This window comes from Arachis hypogaea, chromosome 14 (assembly GCF_003086295.3).
Source record: "Arachis hypogaea cultivar Tifrunner chromosome 14, arahy.Tifrunner.gnm2.J5K5, whole genome shotgun sequence".
NCBI lineage: Eukaryota > Viridiplantae > Streptophyta > Magnoliopsida > Fabales > Fabaceae > Arachis > Arachis hypogaea.
Window position 1 is genome coordinate 48,707,783 of NC_092049.1, and position 8,605 is coordinate 48,716,387.

The 8,605-nt window shown below is 38.1% G+C and overlaps 2 non-coding genes across 2 annotated transcripts; one reads left to right on the forward strand and one right to left on the reverse strand.

The window, feature by feature from the left end:
* Positions 1 to 5,459: 5,459 nt before the first annotated feature.
* Positions 5,460 to 5,567, forward strand: LOC112745755 (small nucleolar RNA R71). The gene has a single exon (XR_003173667.1). It is a non-coding gene; the product is annotated as a small nucleolar RNA R71 (small nucleolar RNA).
* A 2,629-nt stretch (positions 5,568 to 8,196) lies between these two features.
* Positions 8,197 to 8,304, reverse strand: LOC112745870 (small nucleolar RNA R71). The gene has a single exon (XR_003173778.1). It is a non-coding gene; the product is annotated as a small nucleolar RNA R71 (small nucleolar RNA).
* Positions 8,305 to 8,605: the final 301 nt, after the last annotated feature.

The window sequence follows — 8,605 nt, forward strand, 5'->3', positions numbered from 1 at the left end:
GTTAAGAACTGAAAAGAATCTTCAGATGGAAGTCCGTGAAACTTGCAGTTCTGTTGCATCAGAGAAACTACTTGAGGTTTCAGCTCAAAATTGTTTGCTCCAATGGCAGGGATTGAGATGCTTCTTCCATGTAAATTGGAATTTGGTGCAGTAAAGTCACCAAGCATCTTCCTTGTATTGTTATTATTTTCGGCCATGTTTTCTCCTTTTTCGAAATTTTCTGTCAGATTTTCTCCAGAGAGTTGTGCTTTGGCTTCCCTTAGCTTCCTCTTCAGAGTCCTTTCAGGTTCAAGATCAGCTTCAACAAGAATGTTCTTATCCTTGTTCCTGCTCATATGAAAAAGAAGAAGACAGAAAAGAAAATATGGAATCCTCTATGTCACAGTATAGAAATTCCTTTTTGTGAGTAGAAAAATAGAAAAATAGAAGAGGAAAAATTCGAACACCAAGAAAAAGAGAGGGTTCGAATTTTGAGATGAAGAGGAGTAATAGTAAATAAATAAATAAATAAATAATTAGAAGGAGATGAGAGAGAGGGAATTTTGAAAATTTATTAAATTAAAAATAAAATTTAAAGTTAAGTTTCGAAAATTAAAATTGAAATCAAATTAAATTAAAATTAAAAATTAAAACAATTAGTTAATTAAAATGAAATTTTAAAAAGAGGGAAGGGATTTTCGAAAATTAGAGAGAGAATTAGTTAGGTAGTTTTGAAAAAGGTATGATTGAAACCAAAAGATAAGATTGATTTGAAAAAGATTTGAAAATTGTTTTTGAAAAAGATAAGAAGTTAGAAAAGATTTTGAAATTGATTTTGAAAAAGATCTGATTGAAACTTAATTTGAAAAAGATTTGAAAAAGAAATTTAAAAAGATTTGATTTTGAAAATTAAAGTTGATTACTTGACTAACAAGAAACTAAAAAGATATGATTCTAGAGTTTAAAGATTGAACTTTTCTTACTAGGCAAGTAACAAACTTAATATTTTTAAATCAATCACATTAATTGTTAGCTTTGAAATCGAAAATATGGAATAAAAATAAGAAAAATATTTTTGAAAATCATTTTGGAATTTTCGAAAATTATGAAAGAAAAATGAAAAAGATTTGATTTTTGAAAAAGATTTGAAAAAGATAAGATTTTTAAATTGAAAATTTGATTTGCCTCATAAGAAATAACTAAATTTTAAAATTTTTGACTAAATCAAATCAAATTTTCGAAAATTATGAGTGAAAAAGGGAAATATATTTTTTTGAGTTTTGAATTTTCAATGAAGAAAGAGAAAAACAACCCAAAGACTCAATGCATAAAAATTTTGGATCAAAATATGTGATGCATGCAAGAACACTATGAATGTCAAGATGAACACCAAGAACACTTTGAATGTCAAGATGAACACCAAGAACTTATTTTTGAAAAATTTTCAAGAAATGAAAACATGCAAGACACCAAGCTTAAAATATTTTTTTTTCTTTAGACATTACAAATTGAAAATGCATATGAAAAACAAGAAAAGACACAAAACAAGAAAATATGAAGATCAAACAAAAAGACTGGCCAAGAACAACTTGAAGATCAAGAAGAATGCATGCATGAGTTTTCGAAAAATGCACAAATTTTTAAATATGCAATTGACACCAAACTTAAAAGTTGACTCTAGACTCAAGCAAGAAACACAAAAAAATATTTTTGATTATATGATTTTGTAAATTTTTTTGTATTTTTTGAAAATTAATTGGGAAAAATGAAAAAGAAAATATTTTTTGATTTTTTTCGAAAATAAGAATAATAAAAACAAAAAGGTTAAAATTAAAATAAAGTTACCTAATCTGAGCAACAAGATGAACCGTCAGTTGTCCAAACTTGAACAATCCCCGGCAACGGCGCCAAAAACTTGGTGCGCCGAAATCGTGACGGTTCCATTTCCTGAAAACTTTATACGCACGTTCATAATCTTAATTCTTTGTCACAACTTCGCACAACTGACCAGCAAGTGCACTAGGTCGTCCAAGTAATAACCTTACGTGAGTAAGGTTCGATCCTACGGAGATTGTCGGCTTAAAGCAAGCTATGGTCATCTTGTAAATCTCAGTCAGGCAGATTCAAAAGGATATAGAGTTTTAATAATTCATTGGTGAGAATTTCACATAAGCGTATAGAGATGCTTTCATTCCTGTGAACCTCTGCTTTTCTGCTGTCTTCATCCAACCATTCCTACTCTTTTCCATGGCAAGCTTTATGTAGGGAATCACCGTTGTCAATGGCTACATCCCATCCTCTCTATGAAAATGGTCCAATGCGCTGTCACTGCATGGCTAATCATCTGTCGGTTCTCGATCATACTGAAATAGGATTTACTATCTTTTTGCGTCTGTCACTACGCCCAGCACTCGCGAGTTTGAAGCTCGTCATAGCCATCCTTTCCCAGATCCTACTCGGAATACCACAGACAAGGTTTAGACTTTCTGGATCTCAAGAATAGCCATCCAAGGGATCTAACTTATACCACGAAGATTCTAATATCTCGGACTCGGTCCTCTGTATTAGATATCTAAGAGATACTCATTTTAGCTTGTTTGCATGTAGAACGGAAGTGTTTGTCAGGCACGCGTTCATAGGTGAGAATGATGATGAGCGTCACAAAATCATCACATTCATCATGTTCTTGGGTGCGAATGGATATCTTAGAGAAGGAATAAGCTTAAATTGAATAGAAAAACAGTAGTACATTGTATTAATTCATGTGGAACAGCAGAGCTCCACACCTTAATCTATGGAGTGTAGAAACTCTACCGTTGAAAATACATAAGTTATGGAAAAACAAAAAGCTATGCTTTTGCCACACCAAACTTAAAATGTTTGCTCGTCCCCGAGCAAAAGAAGAAAGAAAGAAGTAGAAGAAGAAGAGAAATGGAGGAGAGGGAGAGAGAGAGTAGGTTTCGGCCAAGGGGAGAAGTTAGGGTTGTGTTGTGTGAAAATGAAGGAAGAATGAGGGGTTTATATAGAAGGCGGGAGGGGTTTAGGGTTCGGCCATTTAGGGTTGGGTTTGGGAGGGAAAATATTTTGAATTTGAAGGTAGGTGGGGTTTATGGGGAAGAGAAGATGGATGTGAGTGGTGAAGAGAAGATGGGGAAGAGTGATTGAGTTGATTGGTGAGGGGTATTTGGGGAAGAGAGTTATGAAAAGGTGGGAAGAGGAGAGAAGAAGGGTAGGTGGGGATCCTGTGGGGTTCACAGTTCCTGAGGGAATCCTGTAGGGTCCACAGATCAAGTGGGGCCAAGGACTTAACATCCCTGCCTCAATTAGGCGTGTAAAAAACGCCCTATATATGCAATCCTGGCATTTAACGCCACTTCCATGCTTGTTTCTGGCGTTAAACGCCAATCTATAGCATGTTTCTGGCGTTGAACGCCAGTATGGTGCACGTTTCTGGCGTTAAACGCCAGTCTGATGCTTGTTTCTGGCGTTTAACGCCAGTTTTCCTCTGGGTGCAATCCTGGCATTTAAACGCCAGATTGCTACTTGTTTCTGGCGTTTAACACCAGTTTCATGCTCTGTTCTGGCGTTAAACGCCAGCCAGATGCTCCTTACTGGCGTTTAAACGCCAATAAGCTCTTCCTCCAGGGTGTGCTATTTTCAATGCTGTTTTCCATTCTGTTTTTGATTTTTCAGTAGTTTTTGTGACTTCACATGATCATCAACCTAATAAAACACAAAATAATAAAGAGAAAATAAAATAAAATTGATTAAATAACAATGGGTTGCCTCCCAACAAGCGCTTCTTTAATGTCAATAGCTTGACAGTGAGAATCAGAGTAAGGTTGGAACTTCCCAACACCAAACTTAGAGTTTGAATGTGGGGGTTCAACACCAAACTTAGACTTTGACTGTGGGGGCTCTGGTTGACTCTGCAGTGAGAGAAGCCTTTCATGCTTCCTCTCCATGGTTATAGAAGGAGATCCTTGAGTTTTAAACACAAGGTTGTCCTTATTCAGTTGAAGGATCAATTCTCCTCTGTCCACATCAATCACAGCTCTTGCTGTGGCTAGGAAGGGTCTTCCAAGGATGATGGTTTCATCCTCATCCTTCCCAGTGTCTAGGATTATGAAATCAGCAGGGATGTAAAGGCTTTTAACCTTTACTAGCACGTCCTCTACTTGTCCATAACCCTATTTTCTTGAATTGTCTGCCATCTCTAATGAGATTCTGGCAGCTTGCACCTCAAAGATTCCCAGTTTCTCCATTACAGAGAGTGGCATAAGGTTTATCCCTGATCCAAGGTCACATAGAGCCTTCTCAAAGCTCATGGTGCCTATGGTACAAGGTATTAAGAGCTTTCCAGGATCCTGTTTCTTCTGAGGTAATCTCAGTTGATCCAGATCACTCAGTTCATTGATGAGCAAGGGAGGTTCATCTTCTCAAGTCTTATTACGAAATAATTTGGCATTCAGCTTCATGATTGCACCAAGGTACTTGGCAACTTACTCTTCAGTAACATCTTCATTCTCTTCAGAAGAGGAATACTCATCAGAGCTCATGAATGGCATAAGGAGGTTCAATGGAATCTCTATGGTCTCTAGATGAGTCTCAGATTCCTTTGGTTCCTCAGAAGGAAACTCCTTGTTGATCACTGGACGTCCCAGGAGGCCTTCCTCACTAGGATTCACGTCCTCCCCCTCCCTTGTAGGTTCGGCCATGATGGTCAATTCAATGGCCTTGCACTCTCCTTTTGGGTTTTCTTCTATATTGCTTGGGAGAGTATTTGGAGGAGTTCCAGTGACCCTTTTACTCAGCTGGCCCACTTGTGCCTCTAAATTTCTAATGGAGGACCTTGTTTTATTCATGAAACTTACAGTGGCCTTAGATAGATCAGAGACTATATTTGCTAAGCTAGATGGATTCTGCTCAGAACTCTCTGTCTGTTGCTGAGTGGATGATGAAAAAGGCTTGCTATTGCTAAACCTGTTTCTTCCACCATTATTAAAGCCTTGTTGAGGCTTTTGTTGATCCTTCCAAGAGAAATTTGGATGATTCCTCCATGAGGGATTATAGGTGTTTCCTTAGGGTTCACCCATCTAATTCACCTCTGCTATTGCAGGGTTCTCAGGATCATAAGCTTCTTCTTCAGAAGATGCCTCTATAGTACTGTTGGATGATTCCTTCAATCCATTCAGACTCTGAGAAATTATATTGACTTGCTGAGTCAATATTTTATTCTGAGCCAATATGGCATTCAGAGTATCAATTTCAAGAACTCCCTTCCTCATAGGCGTCCCATTATTCATAGGATTCCTTTCAGAAGTGTACATGAACTGGTTATTTGCAACCATGTCAATGAGTTCTTGAGCTTCTACAGGCGTTTTCTTTAGGTGAATGGATCCACCTGCAGAATGGTCCAATGACATCTTTGATAACTCAGACAGACCATCATAGCATATATCCAGGATGGTCCATTCTGAAAGCATGTCAGAAGGATACTTTTTGGTCAGTTCCTTGTATCTCTCCCAAGCTTCATAGAGGGATTCACCTTCTTTCTGTCTGAAGGTTTAAACATCCACTCTAAGCTTGCTAAGCTTTTGAGGAGGAAAGAACTTGGCTAAGAAAGCCGTGACCAGCTTATCCCAAGAGTTCAGGCTATCCTTAGGTTGAGAGTCCAACCATATTCTAGCTCTGTCTCTTACAGCAAATGGGAAAAGCATAAGGCTGTAGACCTCGGGATCAACCCCATTGGTCTTAACAGTATCACAGATCTGCAAGAATTCAGTTAAGAACTGAAAAGGATCTTCAGATGGAAGTCCATGAAACTTGCAGTTTTGTTGCATCAGAGAAACTAATTGAGGTTTCAGCTCAAAATTGTGTGCTCCAATGGCAGGGATTGAGATGCTTCTTCCTTGTAAATTGGAATTTGGTGCAGTAAAGTCACCAAGCATCTTCCTTGCATTATTATTATTTTCGGCCATGTTTTCTCCTTTTTCAAAAATTTCTGTCAGATTTTCTCCAGAGAGTTGTGCTTTGGCTTCCTTTAGCTTCCTCTTCAGAGTCTGATAAACCACTATTTTATGGTTTATATTGTATTTAATTATGTGGTTTTATCATGATCCTTACCCACTTATTCATTAAATTAGCATGAAATCATAATTCCTTCCTGAATTTATAACATGTTTGAAAACTGCTTCCTAGAGACTTTAATTATGTATTTTTAATTCTCCTTTATTCCATTCGATGCCGTGATCTGTGTGTTGAATGTTTCAGACTTTATAGGGCATGAATGAGTTGGAGATTGGAAAGGAAGCTAGCAAAAATGGAAGGAACACAAGAATTTGAGGAGATAACCAGCGAGAAGTGACGCGGTCGCATGGCTCATGCGACCGCGCGAAGGAGAGTAAATCGCAGTGACGCGGCCGCATGGCTCACGCGGCCTCGCGGATTGATAAAGCTCAGGCGACTCGGTAGCGTAGATGACGCGAACACGTGGCAAGGAAAAGCGCGAATGACGCGTCCGCATGGATGACGCGATCGTGTGACATGTGCGATCTGCATAATCTGCAGACTTCGCTGGGGGCGATTTTGGACCTTATTTCGACCCAATTTTCGGCCCGGAACAGCAGATTAGAGCCAGAGAATATGTAGAAACAAAGGACAGGATTCATTCTACACAGTTGACAGTTTTAGATCTAGTTTTTTCCTCCTTTAGGTTTTTCTCTCTAGGTTTTTAGAAATTTAATTTTCAATTGGTCTTAGCATTGGAACATTGAGAAGAGTTATTTCCTCATCAAGACTTCGTCATTCTAGTTCGTTCTCTTAACTAGGTTTTATTCTTCCATGTTCTTTGCTTTGTTCAATTTTGTTATTTGAATATTTTCATGATTATTTCATACAAGGATTATTTCTCCCATTTTAATTTATTTTTCATTCCAATAATCATGTCTTCTTTTAATTCCCTTTCATGTGTTATGGATTTATTATTTTCAATGAGTGAGTAGTTCCCTCACTTGATGGGGAGTTGATTGAAAGGAACTATTGAGTTGGAAGGATTGAAAGAAAAATTGTACTTGGGCTAACTGTTGGATTGTTTTCTAATCACTAACACCAATCCCTTTGAACTAAGTGGGTTGCAACTCGTGAATAGATCTAGCATCACAACTTGTTTGACATTCCTTTACATAGTAAGGGATAACTAAACAGAGCAACCATTAATTATAAATTAATCTTGAAATCATCCCATCAATAATAGAGATTCCAACTAATCAACTCCTAGTCAAGGCTTTTATTCATATTATTTAAATTTCCTCTTTTTTTTTTAATTTTCTCTCTACTTAACTCAACTTCTTGGAACATCTGATTAATAAAATAGCACACTTTTCTGCAACTCGTTGGGAGATGACCTGGGACTCCAACTCCCAGTAATTTTTAATTTAAACTCTCTGTGACATGTTTCTAAATTGATAGGCAGATTTCCGGTGAGTTAAGAACTATACTTGCAACGTAACTATTTTAATAATTTCTAATTCACCAACTTCTGCGCCTCATCAATTTTTGGCGCCGTTGCCGGGGAGTTGCAATAGAGTGCTAAAGTTATTAATTAGAATTTATTTATTTGTATTTTATTTTATTTTGCTACTATGAGCTGCATGTTTCTTCCGTCAAATGATGCGTTCACTTCCTGGTCCGCGCTTGCTAATATTCGATCCTGAAATTGAAAGGACTATTTCACGAATAAGGCGAGAAAAGCGTCGGTTAGTCCGCTCTGAGGTCGGATCTGAGAGTGAACTTTAGGAAGAAACCAGCCCCCGTTCTACTGATTCGGTTGTTGTACGTGCAGAAGACATGGTAGCTAGGAGAGTTACCATCCAGGAGGAAGGAGCCCCTGATTTTACAATGCAACCGTTTCAAGCACATCATCCAGCAGTAGCTACAGATTTTGAAATAAAGACCGCACTGCTAAATTTGATGCCCAAGTTTCATGGCCTACTTGCTCAAGAGCCTATCAAGCACTTGAGAGATTTCCAGGCAGCCTGTTCTACTGTCAGGCGTGATGGTACTGATGAAACTTCAATTTTGCTGAAAGCTTTCTCGTTTTCTCTTGAGGGAAAAGCAAGAGAGTGGTACTACACTCAACCTCTGGCAAATGTATCCAACTGGGATACACTTAGAAAGGAGTTTTTGGAAAAATTCTTTCCATCTGAAGTTACTGATAAACTGAGGAAGGATATTTCCACAATTCTTCAGGATGACAATGAAACTCTCTTTGAATACTGGGAGCGCTTCAATAATCTTCTGGAAGCATGCCCCCACCACATGATTGACAAGATAGTGTTACTTAGCTATATCACACAAGGCATGAGGCCCCAAGATAAGACCACATTGGAAAGTGCTAGCAATGGGTCTATGAAGAAGTACAAAACCACCGATGAGGCTTGGCAATTGATCAGTGATTTAGCTGAATCTACTAGGAGCCACAGGCAAAAGCAAGGCCGTTCAAAAGCCGTTGCAGAAGTATCCTCTAATAGAGAGACTGCTGCTCTAGCTCAGAGTATATGCGAGATGACCAACTTGCTGAAGCAGATGCAATTGAATCAACAGCAAGCTCAGCAAGCTCCTCCAC